Here is a 26,919-nt window from a genome sequence, read left to right as displayed (position 1 = left end):
CATGCAACTGGCGATTTTTGCAGCAAGCAAAAAAATGCTACCGATTGAAAATGTCCCTGATTCATCAAAAACCATGATATCCCATTGTAGAGGAGCCTCACACGACCCCACAAGTTCAAACAGATCATTCATATGTGTTTTGGATTGGAAGAAATAGTTCGTCAAAGTTTGACAATTTTTTGGATTCAGGGCACTTGAGAGATGACGCCGGTAGGGTATGACTCAACATTCTGGTGCTTTGGGATACACAAGAGGAGCATGCCTAGCATAAACCTGCCCACCTAGATGCACTTGTGACATCGATTTGTGCACACAATGAACCGAATCAATTCTAACCAATCCCGCAACTTTGCATTGCATGCAACCGACGGTTTTTGCACCAGGCAAAAAAATGCTACCAATTGAAAATGGCTCTGATTTATCAAAAACTAAGATAGACCATTGTAGAGGAGCCTCAAATGAAGCCACGTGTTCAAACAGATCAATCATATGTGTCCTGGATTGGAAGAAACAATCCCTCAAAGTTTGACAATTTTTTGGACTTAGGGCACTTGAGAGATCGTGCTGGTAGGGTATGGCTCTCGATGTTCTGACACTTTGGGATGCATAAGAGGAGCATGCCTAGTGTAAAACTTCCCACATAGATATGCTTGTGATGTCAGTTTGTTCACACGAAGAACCAAATCAATTCTAGCCAATCCTACAACTTTGCAATGCATGCAACTGACAGTTTTTGCAGCAGACGAAAAAATGACACCAATTGAAAATGGCTCCGAGTCATCAAAATCCAAGATAATCCATTGTACAGGAGCCTCACATGATCCCACAAGTTCAAACAGATTGACCATATGTGTCCTAGATTGGAAGAAATAGTCCATCAAAGTTTGATAATTTTTTGGACTCAAGGCACTTGAGAGATCGCGCTCGTAGGGTATGACTCTCGACGTTCCAATTCTTTGGAATGCAAGAAAGGAGAATTCCTAGAATAAGCCTACCCACCTGAATGTGCTCATGACATCAATTTGTGCACATGATGAACTGAATCAATTTTAGCCAATCCTGCAACTTTGCATTGCATGCAACTGACAGTTTTTGCAGTAGATGAAAAATGCTACCAATTGAAAATGGATTTGAGTCATCAAAAACCAAGATAAACCAATGTAGAGGAGCCTCACATGACACCACAGGTTCAAATAGATTGATCATATGTGTCTTGCATTGGAAGAAATAGTTCGTCAAAGTTTGACAATTTTTTGGACTCGGGGCACTTGAGAGATCACACCGGTAGGGTACGACTCTCGACATTCTGACGCTTTGAGATGCACGAGAGGAGAATGCCTAGCATAAATCGACCCACTCAGATGTGCTCATGACATTGGTTTGTGTACACGACGAACCAAATCAATTCTAGCCAATCCTACAACTTTGCATTGCATGCAACTAATGGTTTTTGCAGCAAGCGAAAAAATGCTACCAATTGAAAATGGATCCAAGTCGTCAAAAAAAAAGATAGGCCACTATAGAGGAGGCTCACATGACCCCACAGGTTCAAACGAATCGATCATATATGTCCTAGATTGGAAGAAACAATCCATGAAAGTTTGACAATTTTTTGGACTCGGGGCACTTGAGAGATCGCGCCAGTAGCGTATGACTCTTGACGTTCTGACACTTTGGGATGCATGAGAGGAGTATACCTTGTATAAACCTACCCACCTAGATGCGCTCGTGATGCCGATTTGTGCACACGATGAACCAAATCAATTCTAACCAATCTTGCAACTTTGCATTGCATGTAACTGATGGTTTTTGTAGCAGGCGAAAAAATGCTACCAATTCGAAATGGTTTCGAGTCATCAAAAATTGAGATAGGCCATTATAGAGGAGCCTCACATGACCCTGTTGGTATTTTGGTATGGTTTTGTTATTGATGTCAACACCTACTGAAAACTAGCACTTTGGAGATCCAGTAACATTCACCGGCAAGCAAGTAACTATTGCACAGTTACTAGTATATGGTTCACCGATAGGATATAATGTTCACTAGTACCTGGAATGATATGGAAGACACTTGTTAATGTCGAAGACATCATGTGGACACTTTGTTTTGAAGAATTAATCACTGGTATATTCATATTTACATATTTGCTTTTACCGACAAATAGGTCCAGGGTTATCTAGGGTTACACCGACAGGTTTATCTTTTTCATATCAGCATGGCACGCTATGGAGATGATTTATTATTGATGTAAATGCATTAAGTTGACATGTTTAATCGGTTATTGCATTGGATATTATATTGTATGTAAGATGTTTTTATTGTAATATCTTGTAGAGCCGACCTACTAAAATTGGTCTTAGGTTATGGTATAAATGTAAGATCAAAGTGTGGAATGTGAAAAAGAATTATGTGAAGGTATATGTGAGATTAAGAAGAGGTATACATGAAGACATCATTTGAAGGTGAAGCTAGGTTTCTGTAGAAGCATATCAGCATTAAACCAGTACTGAATCCAGCATATGAAGATACTATTTTGTGGCGTACATTCTTATTGGATTTAACCATCCAACTGTAGTCAGTGTGACTCCTATTTTGTGATTGAGCAATGAGCTCTAGGTTGTTGGCCTTTCTACATGTGCAGACCCCATTTATGTACACTTACTATTTGTGGTAGTATCATTTGATTATGGGTAAGGTTTCCCATCATGGTTTTTCCCCTTACAGGATTTCCACGTACAAAATATTGGTGTTATGTGTTGTGGATGACTTTATGCTTATGTTTCATGCATTAATCCTTACCGGTATAGCAATTTACTGTTAACACTTTCTACCGGCATACTTAACTAGTTTACCGGTATTAAGCATTAAGTTGGTTAATTGGTTTTTGGTTTAAATTTATTAGACAACTGATTCACCCCCCCCCCCCCCCCTCTCAGTTGTCTCCAGGACCTAACAATTGGTATTAGAGCCTAGTTCTCTTTTGCAGAAGTTTAACAACTTGAGGAGATCCAATGTCTACTAATTATTTCAGGAAGGACAGTCCTAAACTTGATGGAACCAACTATGGGATATGGAAGATCAGGATGGAGACACATCTGAATTGCATTGGTAAAGACATCTGGGAAGTTACAAAGAATGGTTATACTGCTACTATAGCTGGTCAGACTACTCCAACTACCTTAGCTAAAGATGAAGAGAATGATTGCAAAGCAAGAGAAGCACTTTTGAGCACATTATCAGATCAACAAATCATGGGATTATCAGATAGATCTACTGCTAAAGCTATTTGGGATCATTTGGAAACACTAAATGAAGGAGATTCCATAGTCAAGATTGCAAAACTTGAAAGCTTCCGAGTCAGGTATGAACATCTGAAAATGGAAGAAGATGAAAGGATTTCTGCTTTTATGGAAAGAGTAAATGAAATTGTTTTGGGTATTAAATGTTGTGGAGGAACCCTGAGTGAGGATGAAATTGTTTCAAAAATCTTAAGAGGATTGCCACTGGCATATAAAATGAAGGTTATTTCTATAAATGAGTTGAGAACAATGCCTAATACATCAGTAACTAGGGATACATTGATTGGAAAATTTTCAGCCTTTGAAATTGAGGAATTTGGTCCTGTTGCTACTATAAAGACTAATTTGGCCTTTAAAGCATCAACATCATCAGCTCCATCATTTGACAAATCAGATTGGAAAGCCTTTTATGCAAGAGAACTTGAAGAAACCAGGAAGGAGAATGAAGAGCTTGAAGAACTTGAAGCACTATTTGCAAGAAAAATGCCAAAAGGTCCAGTTGGAAGTAAGTATGAAGGTAAAGCACCCTTTAAATATTTTAACTGCAATAAGATTGGTCATATAGCTTCGAGATGCCCTGATAGACATGCTAGACTAAGAGAAGAAGATAGAAGAACATACAAGCCTAATCCTGAATATTAGAGATAGAGATTTAAGAAGAACAAAGACAAATCTTGTTACATTGCTGATAAAGGTGTGACTGATGATTCTAATGAGGACCCAATAGACAGTGGATGGGTTTTTGTTGCTGTAGCGTCCTAAAATTGTGACACTTTTAATTTTGACTACATTTGGGTCTTCACGGTGGTGGCGCAATGTTGAACCTGAATGGAGACCCCGAAACTTGTTTGTGACATCAAAAACTGCATCTTTTTGCCCCTTGGCCTGATTCTCCCTGCACCCTGTTGTCCCAGGAGGTGGGACCATGGCGCCCAGCGCCCTGGTCCTTCAGGACCATGGCGTCTAGCGCCCTGGTCCCTCAGGACCATGGCGCCCAGTTCCCTGGTCCCTGGCCCTATTTTGGTCCCGGTCTCTTGTTGGGCATCGGGTCTTTAAGTTTGCAAATTGGAAAATAATGTTCCTAGGTCGGCCTAAGGTCAGAAAAATCAGTCTCCTAACCCTAATTGACAAGTATATAAACTACATTTCTCCTCCCAGAGAGGGGGGAGAAAACATATGTGTGCAAGAGGCAAAAGTGATAGGCAAACATTCAAACACTCAAACATTCAAGCATTCAAGCATTCCTTCAAGCAATTGAGCATTCTAAGTCTCCATTCAAGGCTAGGTGTTGCATTCAAGACAAGGATTCAACCATTGAAGAGGAGATCACCTACAACATACAACATATAACATCATTACACCTTCGCATGTAAGAATACAAACATTCTTACAACAAGGTATCAGTACTTGATTACATTACAAACATTTACATTTACAACATTCTCATTTCTTGGTTAATTCCAAAACAGGGGTTTGACCTAAAGGAAAACCCCTAATCCCTAACCCCCCAATCATCCTCTCTTTTCGGTGTGTAGGTTGTAGGTACGCGGCTATAATTGAAGAGCTGGAATCCTTGTACAGAGACGAACAGATCCCCCTTCGTTTCGCGGATTTTTTGGAGGACCGTGCGCACTCCGGGTGCCATCGTCCCGTCAACTTTCGCTCAAACTTGCAGGACAGCATCATCTCGACATTTTACTGCTAATTTCAGGTTTGTAGCTTCATCCCATGTCCCTATCTCCGTCTACAAGTGAATCTTTCTTGCTTTTACATACATTCCTAGTTCAATCCTTCTATCTACATTCTTTACAAAAGAGGGTATCCTTGTTGTCACAACCCTTGAAACTCATTTAGAATTCAATCTTGAATTGTGTGGGATTGGATCTTGTGAGTTTCAACCCCTCTTTTGAATGTAAAGTCCCTCCTAAGTGAAAACTGTCAACCCTAGTGACCTCCTTTCTCTCTCCTTGGAGTGGGGGAACACCTAGGGTTTGATTTTCCACTTTACAGTTGCTATAATAGAGGATCAACCAACATGTACTACTCAATTGATAGAACAAGCCCTAGCAGCTAAAGTTGAAGTAAAGGATGAATGGATAATTGACTGAGGATGCTCACATCATATGACAGGAGGCAAAGGTAAATTCTTGAACTTTCAAGCATACAATGGAGGTTTAGTAAGATTTGGAGATGACAAAGCCTGTTCAATCAAAGGTAAGGGTTCAATATCTCTTGATGGTAAGCATAACACTGGCAATATCTACTATGTTGAAGGATTAAAGCATAATCTTTGAAGTGTTGGTCAATTAGTTGGGAAAGGATTTCAGTTACAATTTAAAAATGGAAAATGCAAAATCATGAATAAAATTGGTTTGGAAATTGCAACCGGTAATCAGACTAGAGGTAATATCTTTCATTTGAATAACAGTGAAAAGACATGCTTAATTGCACATATAGATGAAAGTTGGCTATGGAATAAGAGACCATGTCATGTAACTTTGATTGCATGGTAAAAATCAGTACTTCTAAGGTAGTTAGAGATCTACCTAAAATTGTGAAACCCCAAAATACAATTTGTAAGGAATGTCAATTTGGAAAATAAGTTAGAGCTAGTTTGGAATCCAATAATGCTCTTGATTTAAGTCACACTGATTTATGTGGTCCAGCTAGAACTAAAAGCTTGCAAGGTGATAGATATTTCATGCTAATTATTGATGATTATTCTAGAATGTGTTGGGTTACTTTTCTCAGAGAAAAATCAAAAGCACTTGAAAAGTTCAAATTATTCAAAGCAATGGTTGAGAATGAAACCGGTAAGAAAATCAAATGTTTAAGATCAGATCAAGGAGGAGAATTCACATCTAAGGACTTTAATACATTTTGTGAAGTGAATGGAATTAGAAGACAGTTATTAGCACCTCGGACACCACAGCTGAATGGAGTTGTTGAAAGGAAAAACAGAACTATCTTGGATGCAACAAGAAGTATGTTATCAGAAGCAAATCTACCACATGTATATTGGAGAGAAGCAGTTAGCACTTCTGTCTATACATTCAACAAAGTTCACATTAAAGGTGAAATCGGTAAGACCCCTCATGAACTATGGTTTGGTAGTACTCCTACTCTTAAGTATTTCAGAATTTTTGGAAGTAAATGTTATATTAGAAGAGATGAGTATATTAGCAAATTTGATCCTAGAAGTGATGAAGGAATGTTTCTTGGTTATTCATCTAAGAGAAAGGCATATAGATGTTTTAATAAGAGATTGCAGAAAATTGTTGAGAGTACAAATGTAAAGATTGATGAGCAATTCAGAAGAACTTCAAGGTATGTAGACTCTGAACCAGCAACAAAAATTGTGACAAATGAACTTACATGAAATCCACTAGTACAGAATGAAGATCCAGTTACCCCGATATCATCAGAGGATTCCACAATAATTGAAGAACAACAACAAACTAAGACACCCCAGTATGTAAGCTTGAATCATTCTGAAGATCAGCTAATTGGAAACAAATTTAAAGGAGTTATGACAAGAGGAAGATTGGAAAATGAAGAGGTATGTCTTATTTCTCAAATTGAACCATCATCTATTAATGAGGCATGTGAAGATAAATTTTGGATTAAAGCTATGGAAGAAGAATTGGCACAAATTGAGAAAAATAATACTTGGAGATTAGTTCCCCGGCCTAAAGATAAAAATGTAATTGGAACCAAATGGGTATTTAGAAACAAACTAAATGAAGATGGTAAGGTTGTCAGAAATAAAGAAAGGCTAGTGTGTAAGGGATATTCTCAAAAAGAAGGAGTTGATTACAATGAAACCTTTGCACCGGTAGCCAGAATTGAGGCAGTCAGATTATTCTTGGCTTTTGCAACTCACAAGGACTACAAAGTTTATCAAATGGATATTAAATGTGCATTTTTGAATTGAGATCTTGAAGAAGAAGTATATATTGAACAACCTGATGGATTTTCTTTGACAGATGACAATGATATGGTTTGCAGGTTAAGAAAAGCTCTGTATGGATTAAAACAAGCCCCAAGAGCCTGGTATGCAAGGTTGGATAAGTATCTTTTAAAGATTGGTTTTACTAAAGGAAATGCAGATAGCAATTTATATTACAAAATAACTAATGATGACATCTTGATTATTGAAGTATTTGTTGATGATATAATATTTGGAGGAGAAGATGGATTATGTAAGGAATTTTCTATTAAAATGCAACAAGAATTTGAAATGTCTATGATTGGAGAAATAAAATTCTTTTTAGGATTGCAGATTTCACAGACTGATAAAGGTATATTTTTGAGTCAATCCAAATACTTGAAAGAATTACTAAAGAAATTTGGGATGGAGAACTCTAAACTGGTAAGCACACCTATGAATACAAATGACAAATTATGTCAAAGGGATGAATCTACACCTATTAATCCAACTAGATATAAATCTATGATAGGAGGTTTATTGTATTTGACACAAACTAGGCCTGATATTATGAATGAAGTATGTATTGTTTCTATATTTCAAAGTAATCCTAGGGAAAATCATGAATCAACAATAAAAAGGATTTTCCGGTACTTACAAGGCACAACAAATCTTGGATTATGGTATCCTAGAGATGAAAATTTTGACCTATGTGCATACACAGATGCAAATTGGGCAGGAGATGTGGATGATAGAAAAAGCACCACTGGAGGAGCATTCTTTCTTGGAAAAAGATTAGTTTCTTGGTTGAGTAAGAAACAAAGTTGTACATCTTTATCAACAGCAAAATCAGAATATGTTGTAGCAGCAACTAACTATACATAGGTACTATGGCTTAAGCAAATGTTGAAAGACATAAAGGTAAAATGCAAGGAATCCATTACTATATATTGTGATAACACTGCAACAATTGATATATCTAAGAATCCGGTATTACATTCTAAAACAAAACATGTTTCTATCAAACTGAATTTTCTAAGGGAAAAAGTTGAAGAAAAAGAGATAAAACTGGTTTATGTGAATACTAAAGAACAACTTGCAGATATTTTCACAAAACCTTTGCCTAAGGAGACTTTTGAATATCTCAGAGATCAGCTTGGAGTCATACCACCACTGGTAGAGACTTAGACAGTTGATGATTGTCATCAATCGGCAGAATTGAAAGACAAATCTTTTACTCCGGTCTTTGATGAGGAAGCTACTTCTCAGGGGGAGTAGTTGGTATTTTGTATGAACTTGATTTTTGTAACTTTGGCATTTGATGTCAAAGGGGGAGAGATATCTAATGGAAAAACACATTATCTTTTTAGGAGAGATTGGTATTGAAGATTAATCTTTGGATAAACACATGTTTCTCCTAGGGGGAGAAATTGTTGTCTAAAGGAGATTGTTATTTTTGGTATTTGGCATCTTTGTTTTGGCACTTTGATGGTTTTTCCATCTTGTGTTGCCATCAATGCCAAAGGGGGAGATTGTTGGTATTTTGGTATGGTTTTGTCATTTATGTCAACACCTACTGAAAACTAGCACTTTGGAGATCCAGTAACATTCACCGACAAGCAAGTAACTATTGCACAGTTACTGGTATATGGTTCACCGGCAGGATATAATGTTCAGCAGTACCTGGAATGATATGGAAGACACTTGGTAATGTCAAAGACATCGTGTGGACACTTTGTTTTGAAGAATTAATCATTGGTATATTCATATTTACATATTTGCTTTTATCGGCAAATAGGTCCAGGGTTATCTAGGGTTACACCGACAGGTTTATCTTTTTCATATCAGCATGGCACGCTATGGAGATGATTTATTATTGATGTAAATGCATTAAGCCAACATGTTTAATCAGTTATTGCATCGGATATTATATTGTATGTAAGATGTTTTTATTGTAATATCTTGTAGAGTCGACCTACTAAAATTGGTCTTAGGTTATGGTATAAATGTAAGATCTTATTTGTAAGATCAAAGTGTGGAATGTGAAAAAGAATTATGTGAAGGTATATGCGAGATTAAGAAGAGGTATACATGAAGACATCATTTGAAGGTGAAGCTAGGTTTCTTTAGAAGCATATCAACATTACATCGGTATTGAATCCAGCATATGAAGATACTATTTTGTGTAGTATATTCTCATTGGATTTAACCATCTGACTATAGTCAGTGTGACTCCTATTTGGTGATTGAGTAGTGAGCTCTAGGCTATTCACCTTTCTGCATGTGTAGACCCCATTTATGTACAATTACTATTTACAGTAGTATCATCTGATTGTGGGTAAGGTTTCCCACCGTGGTTTTTCCCCTTACAGGGTTTCCACATACAAAATATTGGTGTTATGTGTTGTGGATGACTTTATGTTTATGTTTCATGCATTAATCCTTACCGATATAGCAATTTACTGTTAACACTGTCTACCGGCATACTTAACTAGTTTACCGATATTAAGCATTAAGTTGGTTAATTGGTTTTGGTTTAAATTTATTAGATGACTGATTCACTTCCCCCCCCTCTTAGTTGTCTCTGGGACCTAACAGACCTAACAGGTTCAAACAGATTGATCATATGTATCCTGTATTGAAAGAAACAGTTCGTCAAAGTTTGACAATTTTTTGGACTCAAGGCACTTGATAAATCGTGCCAGTAGGGTATGACTCTCAATGTTGCAGTTCTTTGGGATGCATGAGAAGAGCATGCCTAGCGTAAAACTTTCCACCTAGACATGCTCGTGACGTCGATTTGTGCAAATGATGAACCGAATCAATTCTAGCCAATCCTGCAACTTTGCATTCCATGCAACTAACAATTTTTGCAGCAAGCAAAAAAATGCTATAAAAAAAATGCTCCAAAACATCAAAAACCAAGATAGGCCATTGTAGAGGAGCCTCATGCGACCCTATAGGTTCAAATAAATTGATCATATGTATCCTGGATTGGAAGAAACACTCCATCAAAGTTTGACAATTTTTTGGACTCAGGGCACTTTAGAGATCATGCTGGTACGATATGACTCTCAACATTCCACCGCTTTGGGATGCACAAGAGGAGCATTCCTAGAGAAAACCTACCCATCCAGACATGCTCATAATGTCGGTTTGTGCACACAACAACCAAAATTTGACCATTGCGAGTGTGAGGGTGCTCTCGCAGCAAACACAGATTGTTGTTTATATTCATATTGTCGATTTTTGTTGTTTATATTCGTATTTTTGGTTACATAGGGAAATATTCGTTTAAATTTGTAAAAGGGAAGCCACCAAATACAATGAATACACAATAATGAACTAAATACAAGGAGTTTTATAGGGTTAATTCAACATTTTAAATTTTTTATCAAATCATATTCCACAATTGCAATGTTTTATATCATAATTTTTTGTTGTTTATGTGTAGGGGAAAAAGCGAGACTAGGTTAACATGCCCTAATCCTACCTTTTGACACACATTACGGAATACGAAAGATCCTAGAGGTATCACACAATTGGCTACTTCTTTTTGTGAAAGAGAGAGCCACGGGCTACCTACTAGGATTTCTATTCCTTTGTTGAAATTGAAAGATAAAATGATACAAGTTCAAGTCCTAATCCCAAAATGCATGTATGAACTAATAACAAGATTGTAGAATTGAGATTAAACAATGAACAGCTGTAAACACAAGGACAAAATAAGAATGCAGATGCGTACCCAGAGTCAGAATCTAAGTGAAAATGTTTGGGACGGGGGCGCGGGCGCCACTGTCCTGATACTGTGCCAGAAACTGCTCCTGAAACTGCTGTCTTGCACTCTGGGAAACTGTCAGAAATGTTGTCTATCAGGAGGACCAGGGTGCCCAGTGCCTCTATCCCAGGGACCAGGGTGCCCAGCGCCCCTGTCCTGGCAGGACCAGGGCGCCCCATGCCCCTATCCAGGTCTTTTGCTCTGCAATTTGGTGTGGAGTGCTGTCTCGACCTGCTCTTCCCGGATCTGTAACCTGCGGTGTCGTCCGAGTCCCGAAACCTGCACTTATATCTGAAAAGGGTATGGTGGGCGGCTATATAGGGTTTTTCCTTAGTCAAACCCCCACTTCAGTGATTTCCACCTCCACGAATAGCCAAGTTGTATTGTAAAAAGTATTGTGTGTGCAAGATCCTAAAATGCAAGCAAGCAAACTAGAGCAACCTAGAAAGTAAACCCTAATTGCTTGTAAATGATAATGTAAATGCTCTAAATCAAGATGCAAAATGATCTAAATCATGAATAGATGATATATTGAAGCTTATGCAAAGACATGAAAACAACATGAAATCATACCCAACCCCCAAGGGAGGGGTACAAGCCAATCTTCAGTCGATAATCTCCTATTGTTCTTCAATGCCTTCCAAGCCCTAAATGGATGAATGAACTTGATAAATGCTTGATAGAGGGATGTTGAATGTTATTGAAGTCTTCAAACATCTTCTCTTTCGCTGCATATGAGGTTCCTGAAAACAAAAATCGGATCCCTTCAAATGAAGAAAGAGAGCTCTTATGTATGAAACCCTATGTCATAATTTTGTCTTTTGGCCGACCTAGAGATTGAATCTCCTGCCAATTTCCTGGGGTTAAGCTTTATTTTATGATTGGATTGCGCTCCTAAAATTTGGGGAAAAATGTCTGGGACCATGTGCACTCCGAGCGCCACGGTCCTGACAACTTTTTACCAAATTTTCAGGGCCGTCGGATATGATGATTTTAGAGAGAATCCTGAAGTTACAGGTGATTTCAAGATGCTTTGACCGCCGAAACCAAGCCCCCAAGTTCAAAATAGGACTTAATTAGGGTTTTTGATTGAATGATGTATTGGAGGAATAAAATGAAAAGGGTACACTTTAACGAAAGGGCCCAATTTTATGATGTGGAGGACGATGAAATAGGACCTTAGACCTAATTAATTTGATTAATTAAGTGCTAAAGGAGAAATGCAATGCAAGATGTAAAATGCACCAAGGTGGGTGCTAAACTAGGCATGAAATTGTACCACCCTAGCAAGTGCGTACAATTTACGACGCTACATTTAGCCCCCACTTTAGTGGTCATATGAGTACTACGTGCATATGCAAGCTAAAGTATAGAAAAGTAAACATTATTTGAAAAAGGATATATCCATAAGTTGTCGGACGAAACCCCCAACGGTATCTGCAGTACACAGTTAGGAACCGCACCCTACAAAACACACGTTAGATCACAAAATCACCTAATGCTTACTAAGGAAAGTGATGAAATTTGTGAGTAGCTATATGCCCCCCCTGTTTTGACTTGCTTATTAGGGAGGTGAAATAGGGTAGCATGTTTACTTACGACAAATTATGTAAGAGAGTATTGATGAGGGATGTTTACTGAAAAGGCTTCATCAGAGCACTTTTTGGAACATCCCGAGAGTAGGGGAATGAAAATACGATTCCTACGCAACAAACGGTTCGAAAATCGCATCTCCCAAACTCAAGTTATGATGAAATGAGTGATAGAGGAAAATTAGGGTTTTGAAAGTAAAGTTAAAGGAATGAAAGTATATACCTTGAAAGTGACATTTGCATTTGTCACTTTGTTGATTTCAGAATATTGTTCATTGCAGCGGAGCCCACATAGCGATCATCATGCCTTCACGACGACCAGAGCGTCCCATGAGGATTGAGATCCTGCGCCAGGCCGTGATCGATGATGAGCCACTGGACGAGGTGAGTTGACTGAATGTTGACTTTTGATTTTCTGCATTTGACTTTCTATGATCATTTGCGGGCCCTGGAATCTGACCTTGGGTCCCACCCAGGGCGCCATGGTCCCTGTGGGGTGCCATGGTCCCTTCAGGGCGCCATGGTCCTTGTGGGGCGCCATGGTCCCCTCAAGGTGCCATGGTCCCTAACAGGGTGCCATGGTCCCAATCAGGACTTGGCGAGAGATTTCAGGGTTAGCATACGATGTTCGACAGTTTGCATGAATGATTTTGATGATTGAGTACTGATTATAGTTATTTTTTTGTGTTGCTGGGTCTCCCATACATGAGAGAGCATACGGCAGGATAGATTCTTCGCAGTTTGCGAGATCAGATTCCCCGGCTGACTCAGGCAGAGAGAGACACATTGTCGATCATGGGTTTATGGTATGCGATCCTCATGCCAGCCATTCGGTTCCATCCTGCGATGCTAATGGCACTGATGGAGCGATGGGATCCTGACACATGCACATTCCATCTTCCAATAGGAGAGCTGATGGTTACACTTGAGGATGTGTACCACATACTTCATCTTCCTTTCAGAGGAGCTACTGTGACATACGCGACCGATCGGTCTGTGGAGGACCATCAGAGGGAGCAGGTATATTGCATAGGGAGAGTCATACCGAGCGAGATGAGAGGTCACATCATGGTCAGCTGGCTCTTACATCCTATAAGAGAGGTGCCCCTTGTGAGACGTCTTATGATCGCCATCATAGCACTAGCCGTCTGCCCTAATGGGCGAGGTACGCACATGCATGGGGGTCTCACATGGTGCATCAGAGCTATGAAGAGACACAGGAGAGTATATGCTTGGGGTCGGAGTATGCTTGCACATCTCTATCACGACCTTGAGGAGTATGTGTTTGGACAGGGTTGCAGCTTGATGACATGCACACTTCTGCAGGTGTGGATATTTGAGCACTTCACATGCACCAGGCCTGTCGGCTTTTCGATGAGTACGGCTAGCGAGCGACCTAGGGTGTTTGCCTATCCACTTACCAGCGAGTGGAGATTTGGGGATCTGTTATATTGGAGAGTGATATTTGATAGATTGACAGCCGAGGTGACCGTATGGAGACCATATCTGCGGATGCACAGATGGGATGGGATGGAGAGACAGTTAGCATGCTTATAGAGGAACCGCCTACTGCGGGGATGATATTCACATATCATAGTCCCATTCTATTTTGACCGAGTACGGAGACAGTTTGGGCTAGAGCAGTGTGTTCCAGCCAATGTACCCATCTATACTCGACACTCATGAGTCCTTCCCAGACCTAGAGCAGTAGCGAGACCGACGATAGATGACATCGAGACTACAGATATAGAGGGATCTGATCAGGATGTGGTCACTGATTACTGTACAGAGCCTGGAGCACAGTGCAGGTATGTCTCATGGTTTATGAGATCATACCCAGGGCCTATCTTTCCACCAGATCACCCGACAGGCCATCCAGACCCATGGAGACACAGAGACTGAGATGAGGATCAGGGATCTAGGTCAGAGGAGCCAGAGGAGGGAGAGGGTCATGAGGAGGCAGGAGATCCTGATCCACCCACAGGAGATCAGCCTAGTGCCGAGGAGGAGGAGGGAGAGGAGGATGACACAGATAGAGATGAGGAGAACAAGGATGCAGGTGAGGATGCAGACGAGGACGAGGATGAGGATGAGGAGGAGGATAGAGGTGATGAGGAGGAGTCAAATACATCTCCCCACCATTCAGGAGATGATACCATAGCCCTGGATCCTCCTCGTATTCCCCAAAAGGGGGAACATGAGGCGATACGGAGAGTTGTTTCTAGTATGGGCCAGCCTACACCCATCGTGCATAGATTATTTGAGCATGGGGAGCCTAGTAGTTCCCAGTCACAGATGCTACCATATCATGATCCCTACTGGCATGAGGGAGATCCAGGTATAGTAGGTTTATATTGATTGATTAATGTTTTGATGATATAGAATGGTACTAATACAAAAATCTATTCTACTGCTACAGCTAATGTGCAGGAGTGGCGTTCCCTGATTCAGCAAGCAGTGATAGACATTTCCATGATGGCACAGATCCCTAGTTCCTCACAGATTGCTTATAGGACTCAGGGGAACGCGGGTCAGTATGAGGACTTTTTTTCCCCATTCCGAGTACAGGTAGACATATGGAGGGAGAGAGAGAGAGTTCTATCAGAGAACCTTCAATGGGCATAGCAAGATCTAGCAGTAGCTCAGGCCGAGGCTACCTCCTATCGTGCGATCCTTATGGATGGGGATCGTAGGAGTTCCTCTTGGAGTCACTCATGGTCTATATCGTGCTACACACCTATGGGTCCACCTAGACGGCCGGATCAGGAGGGAGCATCTAGTCGTCACTCTCCAGCCACCAGCCCTAGGGATAGGAGATGATTTTATGATGTAGGATAGGTCATATTTTGGATGTATAATGACCTATATTTGTATACGATCCACATATATATATATATATATATATATATATATATATATATATATATATATATATATATATATATATATATATATATATATATATATATATATATATATATATACATGCTTCTCTTTGTCTCAAATGTGTTATCTTTAATGCTTAAAACAATGTATATTTTGCTTTGATTAAATCTAATACATTTGGTAGGTGTACATGTATGTTCAGGATTTAATTTCCATGTGATTGATTTCTCAATGCTCCATGATTAAATTGATACATGTGTGACTTAATTAAAATATTTAATCAAGTACTACATTGATGATAGGGAAGAAATATGCATTAAGTCTAAGAATCATATAACTAATGTGATTTAATTTTGAATTTAAACATAACATGATACGATTCTACTTAACACATAAAGACATTGTATAATATGCTAGCATAATGGAAATGTAAATCTTTTACAATTTACATAAATGAATTCAAGACAAACTATAAAGTAAAGAAACATGCTTGTCAAGAACGAAGCAATATAGATTAAACACCATATCATTTAATTCTATTTTGCTCTAATTAAGATATACTAACATATTACCGAATGTTGAAGAACTGAAAAGAAGATAAATAAGGAATGAAGAATTAAGCATAATATCTACGCAAGTGCATAGCATTGATAGGTTCTTTAAGAGGCGTACCATCTACATCCGCTATTTTGTAAGCACCTGATCCATAATCTTCAATAACGATATATGGTCAAAGCCAATTAGGACTAAATTTTCCCTTTTCTGCAGGTAAGGCATTCACATTGTGCTGATTCTCATAGAGGACTAAGTCACCTACTGAGAAGGAACATTGAATAACCTTATCATTATAGCTTTGTTGTAGAGTTTTGTGATACGCTTGAATATGCTCAAGAGCGTTTATACGCTATTCATCAAGCATCTCAAGCTGTTGAAGTCATTGTTCTCTATAAGAGTCGTCATCTACTATACCTTTGAGAGAAACCCTAAGTGATGGAATCTCTAACTCTAAAGGCATAATAGCGTCAGCACCATAAACAAGATTATAAGGGGTAGTTCCTGTAGCAATTTGTACACTCGTTTGGTAGGCCCAAAGAGCATAGATTAACTGATTACTCCAATCCTTACCATACTTATTCACGGTTTTGTGAAGAATTTGCTCAATTATCTTATTGGATGATTCGGCTTGACCATTTGATTGAGGATAGTATGGTGTAGAAAATCGATGTTTGATATGATACTTCTTGAGGAATTTCTTCACGTCCTTGTTCTTAAATGATGTCCCATTATCTAAGATTATAGTGGAAGGTATCCCAAATCGAGAAATGATGTTTTCTAGAAGAAATTGACAAATCACTTCAGCAGTAGTAGAGCGAAGGAGAATAGCTTCTACCCACTTCGTAAAGTAATCTGTTGTGGTTATAATGAAGGTGTGTCCTTGAGATGAAGGAGGAGAGATTTTACCAATGAGATCCAAACCCCATGCGGAGAAAGGCCAAGAAACTACTTGAGAACGAAGTTTTTGGGCTGGAGCATGAATCAGATTATTGTGTTGTTGACATTGATGACATTTCTTAACAAATGAAAAAGAATCCTTCTGCATAGTTTGCCAATAATATCCCATACGAAGCAATCTTTGAACCAAGGATTTGCCTCCAAAATGCCCCCCACAGGCACCTGAATGTGCCTCTTCAAGAGCAACGGGGATTTCCGATTTGTTAAGACAGCGAAGGAGAAGACCATCATAACCCCTTCGGTAAAGGACATTAGAAAGAATGATATATCTAGCAGACAGCTTGCGGATTCTAGCCCTAGTGTTCCTATTGGCGGAATCAGGAAAGGTACCATCGGTCAGATATCTTACGATATGCGAATACCATTCATCTGAGTCTATAAAGTCACAACATGTAACCAAGCTAGAATCATCTACAATAGCTGGAGAAATAAGGTTGTGAATAACAAATTTAAGATCAACCACAGGGTCCTCTAAAGATACAAGAGAAGCCACACATGCCATTGCATCCGCATGTCGATTATCTTTTCGAGGAACAGGTTCCATGGTATAAGAATCAAATTTTTGTAATAAAGAGATAGCAAGGTCCTTATATTGTGATAATTTGTCTTGTTTTGCTTGATATAGTCCTGTTACTTGTCTTATAATCAATTGAGAATCTCCATAAATATGTATGTGCTTTATATTCAGAGCTAAGGCTGCTTTTATTCCCGCTATAAGAGCCTCATACTCAGCAATGTTATTGGTACACAGGAAATTTAGACGATAGGATAAGGGAATGGATTTCCTTGTAGGAGAAATCAGAACAACACCTGCCCCTGATCCCGTACGACACTTAGAACCATCAAAGTATAACTCCCAAGTTTCATCTTTCTCTATAGAAAAAATGAAGTCATCGGGGAAAGACTCAGAATTAGGGAAGGAGAAAGGTGAAGGGGCCTCAACTAAGTGGTCGGTCAATGCTTGCCCTTTAATTGCTTTTTGTGAAACAAATTTAAGGTCAAATTCAGTTAACATCATAACCCACTTAGCTAGGTGTCCTGATAAATCAGTTTTAGAGAAAAGATGCTTCAAAGGATCAAACTTTACCATGATGTGGACTTCTGAATTTAAAAGATAATGTCTCAATTTCTGAGTCGCAAACACCAAGGCCAAGCATTGTCTTTCTATCGCATAATATCGGGTCTCATAATCGAGTAAGGTACGACTTATGTAATAAACCGAACATTCCTTACCATCTTTATCATGTTGTGCCAACAATGCTGTGAGAGCATGAGAGGAAGTAGCTGTATACAGAAGGAAGGGTTTAGAAGGTTCGGCAGGTTGAAGAATAGTTGGACTAGCCAAATACACTTTTAAATCTTCAAATGCTTGCTGACAATCTTCGTTCCATTGAAAAGTGATATTCTTTTTGAGAAGTTGAGTAAAAGGAAAGGTATGATCCGCAAGTTGAGATACAAACCTACGAATATCTTGAATCTTTCCTTGTAAGCTTTTAAGTTGAGACACATTTCTAGGAGGTGGCATGTTGACAATAGCATCTATTTTCTTAGTGTCCACTTCAATCCCACGATGCGAAACTATGAATCCTAATAGCTTTCCACTATCCACACCAAAAACATATTTTCAGGGATTCAAGCGCATGTGATATTTATGAATTCTTTCAAAGATTTGATGAAGGATTTTAATATGATCTATGTGAAGAATGGATTTGGCCAAAATATCATCAACATAATCTTCTAAAATCTTATGCATATAATCATGAAAGATAAGGGTCATCGCTCGTTGATAAGTTGCACTGGCATTTTTAAGTCCAAAAGGCATCATTATCCAACAAAACGTACCCCAAGGAGTGGTGAAAGCGGTTTTGAATTGATCTTGAGGGTTAATGAAAATTTGATTGTATCCTGAAAAACCATCCATGAAGGATAACAAGGCATGTCCTGCCGTAGAATCAACTATCATGTCAATGTTTGGAAGAGGGAAATCATCTTTTAAAGAAGCCTTATTTAAATCTCGAAAATCGGTACACATTCTTATTTTATTATCTGGTTTAGCCACAGCGACAATATTTGAAATCCATGGGGAATAGTCAATAGGGCAGATAAATCCAGCCTCAGCCTTAACAAGCAGAGCCACCTTAGGATTCATTTTTTGAATCTTTTGTTTCATGGGCTTAGCATCGGGAACTAAGACGATATTATGAGTGACAATCTTAGGATCTATACCAGGCATGTCAGAGTATGTCCAAGCAAAGATCTCGGGGAATTCATGCAATAAATCTTCATATTGTTTTTGTTCTTCTTCATCCAAGCACTTTCCAATTTTAATAACTCTTTCCTCTTTGCATGTATCCATCTTAACATCAATGGTGTCACTTATAAGAAGATTACTTTGTTGAGGAGTATCCTTTAACTGAGGGAATTCTTTCACAATCTCATCATTATCGATCTCTTTTCCAAAATAGGCTTCAGTGTTCAAACAATAAGGGAGTCCCCTATTGTGATGATAACGAGGAAGAGTGTCATAGGCTCCCAAGAACTCAGCTAAAGCATCATCGGTAGGGAAGACATCCAAAGCACAGTCACATGAAGGATCCCCATCAATATATTCGAGGTGTTGCATTGATAGAGATGTAGAAATAGCATTAACACTAATACATGGTCTCTTAGAAGCTTTAGTGCGTTTGCAGGGATTATAGCCAAGTCCAAAGGCATAATTGTGAAAATTATTCTCTAGAGGAACCTTTATCCCTTGTTCGTGAGCGCCACAACCATTTCCATGATACCCATGCTCAGCAAAAATGCGAAAACCACGACCATAACGATCAGCCATTTCAGAAAGAGAAGGCGGTTTTTCATAAGACAAAGAATCAAACTCTTTAGAATTAGAGGTGTGAGGAGAAGAAGTTTGAGAAGCAGCCACAAAATTATTACTCATAGGTTCAGGTGAGATTGACTGATTTTTAGCTTCTTCCTTCTTTTCAACTCTAAGCTCTCTAGAAGGAACCTTATATTCACCTACAAAGGTGGGATTGAAATCAAGAGATCCCCAATCGTCTTCTGCGAGAACCTTCTCTGGATCAAAATCCTTCTTATGTGTAGATTCAAGTCGAGAAGAATCTTCTTCAAGAGCTCCAGACTCATCCAAAGAATTTTGATCATCAGAGAGTGAGGATTCATCAATAGGTATATTGTTTAAAGAGTCATCACTAGACGAGGACGGCTTAGAAGAACCCCCTTTGGAAGTAGATGTTTGTAAACAAGCTTGGAAGTTAGTATCGCCTATCAAGGTATATGTCTTATTGTTATAGATAAATTTAACTTGTCTATGCAATGTAGAGGGGACAACTTGCATACTGTGAATCCAAGGTCTCCCTAATAACAAGTTGTATGTTAAATTTCCTGACATAACATGGATAGGAGTAGGCAAAGTAACAGGTCCCACTGTGAGGGGTAAGGTGATAATACCTAATGAAGTCTTAGCCACATTGTCAAAGCCTCGAATGGGATGAGAATCAGGCTCAATGAGGGATGTATCCACATTCAATTTATGCAATAGATTAATGCTACACACATTAAGGCCAGAGCCATTATCTACTAGTGTTCGTCTTATAGCAGTGTCTTTCATGATAACCACAATCATCAAGGGATCATATTGATGTTGAATTTCACTAGTAGGCAACTCATCTTGGGTAAACACAATTTGAGCCTTAGGATTCATCACAGAGTTAACCAGAGATGCTATATTACTAGATGTATTCGGTGGAGGAACATTCAAATCTTTCAAGGCATCTTGTAACATTCCATGATGAGTGGAAGAAGTTTGAATCAAATCCCAGAGGGATATCTTAGCAGGGGTAGCTTTAAGTTGTTCTATGAGATCATATTCCTTACCCATAACTTGTGAAATACGGGGAGCTTGTGGAAGAATTGGTTGAGGATTAGGAAGAGAAACTGGAATAACAGGAGGAGGATTAGGCTGCCTATTATTTCTGGTGTGATAAGTATGGGCAACCGCATGATAACTCTCTCTAGTTAATTGCTTGGCATAACTATAAGGACTTATAGGTTTTCTTCCTTGCACAGTGATGATTGGTTTATTCGGAGTACGAAAGGAATCATGATCATACCCTCCTTGGACAGTAAGGAGAGGTGATTTAGGAGCTTGAAAGGTGGGAGAAGGATAAGCACCTTGGACTTCAAAGAGAGGCTTATTATGCTCATTCAGGTTTATCATGTTAACCAATTTAGAAGTCTTGTTCTTGTTTAAAGATTTCGATAAAGCCACAAAGTCATCAAGAGCATCATCCAACAAAGCATGATCATATCGATTAAAAGGTTTATCTTTTGATTCAAAAGGAGACATCTCCTCATAGAGGGGATTATTGAACACAACCATGTTACTAGATTTAGTGGAAGAGTTGATAGGAATGTACCCTTGAGAGGAACCATTTGACTTATCTTTCTCATCACACCTAAATGGCATAGTAACAAGGTTTATGAGTTTTTGGTAAAATGAAGGTTTGTCATATTTAGGGTTCAAAAACTCATCTAAAGCTTCATCTAATTCATCTTGGCTATACTCATAATAATCATCATAAACATGAACATTTTGCCAATAAAAATCTGACATTTTGAAATAAAGATTGCATAAAATTTAAAAACACAATGCAAAGAAACACACTCTCTCTCTTTTTTTTTTCTTTTTAATGAAAATGAAATGAAAACACACTAAATCTAGATCTAGATCTAACAAATGCAATGCAAGAGGAAGCAATAATAGATTCACGTCGGGTTCACCAAAATGTGTAGGGGAAAAAGCGAGACTAGGTTAACATGCCCTAATCCTACCTTTTGACACACATTACGTAATACGAAAGAGCCTAGAGGTATCACACAATTGGCTACTTCTTTTTGTGAAAGAGAGAGCCACGGGCTACCTACTAGGATTTCTATTCCTTTGTTGAAATTGAAAGATAAAATGATACAAGTTCAAGTCCTAATCCCAAAATGCATGTATGAACTAATAACAAGATTGCAGAATTGAGATTAAACAATGAACAACTGTAAATAGAAGGACGAAATAAGAATGCAGATGCATACCCAGAGTTAGAATCTGAGTGAAAATGTTCAGGATGGGGGCGCGGGTGCCACTGTCCTGATACTGTGCCAGAAACTGCTCCTGAAACTGCTGTCTTGCACTCTGGGAAACTGTCAGAAATGCTGTCTGTCAGGAGGACCAGGGCACCCAGCGCCTCTGTCCCAAGGACCAGGGCACCCAGGGCCCCTGTCCTGGCAGGACCAGGGCACCCAGCGCCCTTGTCCAGGTTTTTTGCTCTGCAATTTGGTGTGGAGTGCTGTCTCGACCTGCTCTTCCCGAATCTGTAACCTGCGGCGTCGTCCGAGTCTCGAAACCTGCACTTATATCTGAAAAGGGTATGGTGGGTGGCTATATAGGGTTTTGCCTTAGTCAAACCCCCACTTCAGTGATTTCCACCTCCACGAATAGCCAAGTTGTATTGTAAAAAGTATTGTGTGTGCAGACCTTGTGTGTGTGCAAGATCCTAAAATGCAAGCAAGCAAACTAGAGCAACCTAGAAAGTAAACCCTAATTGCTTGTAAATGATAATGTAAATGCTCTAAATCAAGATGCAAAATGATCTAAAGCATGAATAGATGATATATTGAAGCTTATGCAAAGACATGAAAACAACATGAAATCATACCCAACCCCCAAGGGAGGGGTACAAGCCAATCTTCAGTCGGTAATCTCCTATTGTTCTTCAATTCCTTCCAAGCCCTAAATGGATGAATGAAATTGATAAATGCTTGATAGAGGGATGTTGAATTTTATTGAAGTCTTCAAAGATTTGCTCTTTCGCTGCATATGATGTTCCTGAAAACAAAAATCAGATCCCTTCAAATGAAGAAAGAGAGCTCTTATGTATGAAACCCTAGGTTGTAATTTCGTCTATTGGCCGACCTAGAGATTGAATCTCCTGCCAATTTCTTGGGGTTAAGCTTTATTTTATGATTGGATTGCGCTCCTAAAATTTAGGGAAAAATGTCCGGGACCATGTGCACTCCGGGCACCACGGTCCCGACAACTTTTCACCAAATTTTCAGGGCCGTCGGATATGATTATTTTAGAGAGAATCCTGAAGTTACAGGTGATTTCGAGATGTTTTGACCCCTAAAACCAAGCCCCCAAGTTCAAAATAGGACTTAACTAGGGTTTTTGATTGAATGATGTATTGGAGGAATAAAATGAAAAGGGCACACTTTAACGAAAGGGCCCAACTTTATGATGTGGAGGACGATGAAATAGGACCTTAGACCTAATTAATTTGATTAATTAAGTGCTAAAGGAGAAATGCAATGCAAGATGTAAAATGCACCAAGGCGGGTGCTAAACTAGGTGTGAAATTGTACCACCCTAGCAAGTGCGTACAATTTACGACGCTACAGTTTATATTCATATTGTTGATTACATAGGCAAATTATCAATTTACTTTATAAAAAGACAGCCACAAAATACAGCAAATACAAAATAATGAGCTCAGTACATATTTATTGGATTGAATATCAACATTTATATATATAAAAACAAACATGTCTGCCAAGTCAATACAAGTATTACAAAAATGTGGCATATGCCATGTCCAATTCGATATACAATAAAAATGTAGAATATATCTACATGTATTGGTCATTCTATGACCAAAACTAACACTATATGATCCTAAACTTGTGGTGGATCATCAAAATCAAGCCTCTTCGATGCAGTACACGACTCTGTAGATGGCTGCAAAACCACAATTCAAAAGCCAAGTTAGAATTATTTTGTAGAAAATATTTCACAATTAACAACATATCTATGCATTTAACTATAATTCCTTTGCAATTGAAATGTAGATTACCTCATCGACTGATCTAGGAGCTAATGTCTTTGCTCTCCTCTCCTTGTCACTCTTAGGAGTTTTCTTGAAGACATACTTAAAAGGGTCCACGTTATGGCCGTAACGTGAAGGGGTCTATTGTAGATTAAATGTACAGTTAATACAATGTACTAACATAAATATATCAAAAACACTCAAAAGCTATAATATAGAGAACAATGACGTATCCGTGCCTGAGATGCTTCTCCAATGGACTAAGGATGGATCACTATCGATGGAGAAATTCTCGCTATTTCCTATACAAAAAATGATAAAAAATTAAATATAATTAATATAATGATAAGTATTGTAGGTTTAAAATAATTAATGTAATATATCAAAGAAAAGTGTACCAGATCCTGAGATGCTTCTCCAATGCACAAAGGAGGGCTCGCCATTGATGAAACAACTATGGATATTTCCTGTATGAAAAAATTATAATATTATAATATATCACAAGTTCACATGTACGCGTGCATATAATCATGAAATCAAGAAAATAAAGTAGAGATACATACCTCCACCCTCTGTTGATCCACGGATGAATCAGGTGCATTCAACAAATCCACATAGCTCAATGGCCGCTGTACATGTAAAATGGACAAAAAAACACTAATCAATCTACAAACCCCAACTAATACTTGATTTCAACATTTTCAAACAATTGTACAACTAAAAATGTGTTCAATTACCTTCTTCCCACATTTTGGCATCTTCGAGGAATTCTTTTTCTTAGGAAGAGGCCTAGACATGGAGGGCTTACCCTAAAAAATAAAAATAACATGAGATATTAGTAGATATAATATATTAAATATAATTAAAAAAATCTAAAATGAAATGACTTGCATATTCCATCAAAACAATACATAAAATGGGTTGTACAAAATATGATATCATATAGCCTTGTAGGCCAAAATCGATCGCTGAGAGTGTGATGTCATCAATCTGGGACATTTGGTCCCCTGTCAACACCTACAAACCAAAAATTGGACCAAGCACGAAAGATAGTTAGTATATCTTGTAATATTTTTGAATTCAAAGTGTATTATTCTATTTTAACATGTTACAAAATTTATACTTTAGGCATCAAAGTTGCAATTGTAGTAACTGGGGGAGGAGTATGGGATACCGCTACTGTATCCTGAAATGCATATTATTTATCTCAATTTAAATCGATGTATAAATGAAAAGTCATTTATGTAATTACAAATTTAAAGTGACTGAAAAATAAAATGCTATGAATTCAAATCAATACACCTATGTCTGTCACTGATGGCCAAACACCATGTGCATCAACTCATCTATCAGTGTGAAATATTCAGTCGTGCGGGCCTAACATCTACTCCCGCAAATCGTACATGGATGAGATGTGGATACATCTGCACCAGCCTCATCATCTATTCTCAATCATATCCCCAAGCAACTGACACACATATATTGAATGGGCTCTTTGTTGTCACCTGGAGTAACTAATGTCTCATCATCCAGTACAATAGGGTGTGGTAACGACGTCCCATGCTGGATGATGGCACCAGTCAATGTTGTGGCCGCTTGAAGGGTCTGTATCTCCATTGACTTTTTCAGCTCTACTAGGACAAACTACTGCACCTTGGGTTTGGGTGCTAGGGGATGATGACTCTCCAAGGCTACTCGCCTATGGGCTCCAAGTCTGTCTTGGGAAGAGCCGCCACCTCTACCATGAAAATCTCTCATGTCAAAATAGTTTGGCCACACATTGAGCAAAAAATCACAGTATACTTTTCTCAAAAAATACAATGGCACCTCATAATTATTACAAGGTGGATCATCAAAGACCATTCACCACCTCTGCCAAAAAAGATTTTCCATCTGCACATTGGTACACCAATGTATGGGAAACCTCTTTGCATTAAGAGGTAATCACTGACCAGTTTGAGGATCAATAAAAAGGGTACATATTTGTTGTTTACTAATATTTTTGTTTTTGACTCCCACTTATGATAACCCATCAGCATAGCATTGGCGACACCTATCCCTAAAGTTTCCCAATTTTGTAATTTGTGTGGCAAGTGATTTATGATGCTAAAATTTGGATGTCTTCAATTTATCAATTAATCTATTGATTTTAGATGTATTTTGCCCTAACTAATTCATTAATTGCACCTATGTTTCAGGTGTGTGGTGAAAAGGTGAAATTGGGGGTTTATCTTGTGGGTTTTTAGGAGGTGGATTTTGTTGTTCTTGTTGTGGATTATCAGAATCTGGTTTTTGAAACAAAAAATGAAAAAACCTAATGAAAATTAATGAAATTAAATTCAAAGCATAAAAGAAAATTGAACAAACGAGAAAGAAAGATAAAAATTAACAAAAACTAACCTTGATCCATAGTGTCTAGAGGAGAAATGTGGCACCTCATTCATGGTTTGGAGGAGAAATGAGGCACCCCATTCGCAGTTTGGCGGAGAAAATAGGGGAAAAACAAGACTGTCATGGGAAAATAAGACCCAATTTTTTTTTAAAAACTTTTTTTGATAGGTACCGCATGTGTGCTCTTTTTTCTATAAGTAGCGTGTAGGCACTCATTTTCCTAAAGGTAGTGCATATGCTCTCCTTTTCCTAAAAGAAGCGTGTGTGCACTACCCTTTCTAGGCTCAAGAACAACATACCTGAGCGCGTACGTAGTGATTTCAAATTTTATAACTGCGTATGTGCTGCTTATTTATCCATGTTTTTTGGGTGGTGTCCACTTTTTTGACCACCATCTTTGTGCACATACCCCTTACTAAAACCCTTGTGTATGTTTCAAAGGCTAGTATTTTTAGTCTCGGCTGTGGTTGGGCTGCTAGTTTTCTGATAATTATTCCTCTAGGTAGTGTTGTAATATGGGTTCTGGATCTTGGTAAAATCAGAGCATTTCGGGTCCCTTCAAAACCTGTTGTTTGGGGTTTTGGGTCCCCTTAAAACCTATTTATCCTTAATAAAAAACTATGGCATCTATTTTCTTTG

This window comes from Cryptomeria japonica, chromosome 10, assembly GCF_030272615.1.
Source record: "Cryptomeria japonica chromosome 10, Sugi_1.0, whole genome shotgun sequence".
NCBI lineage: Eukaryota > Viridiplantae > Streptophyta > Pinopsida > Cupressales > Cupressaceae > Cryptomeria > Cryptomeria japonica.
Note: the sequence above shows the minus strand (reverse complement) of the source record.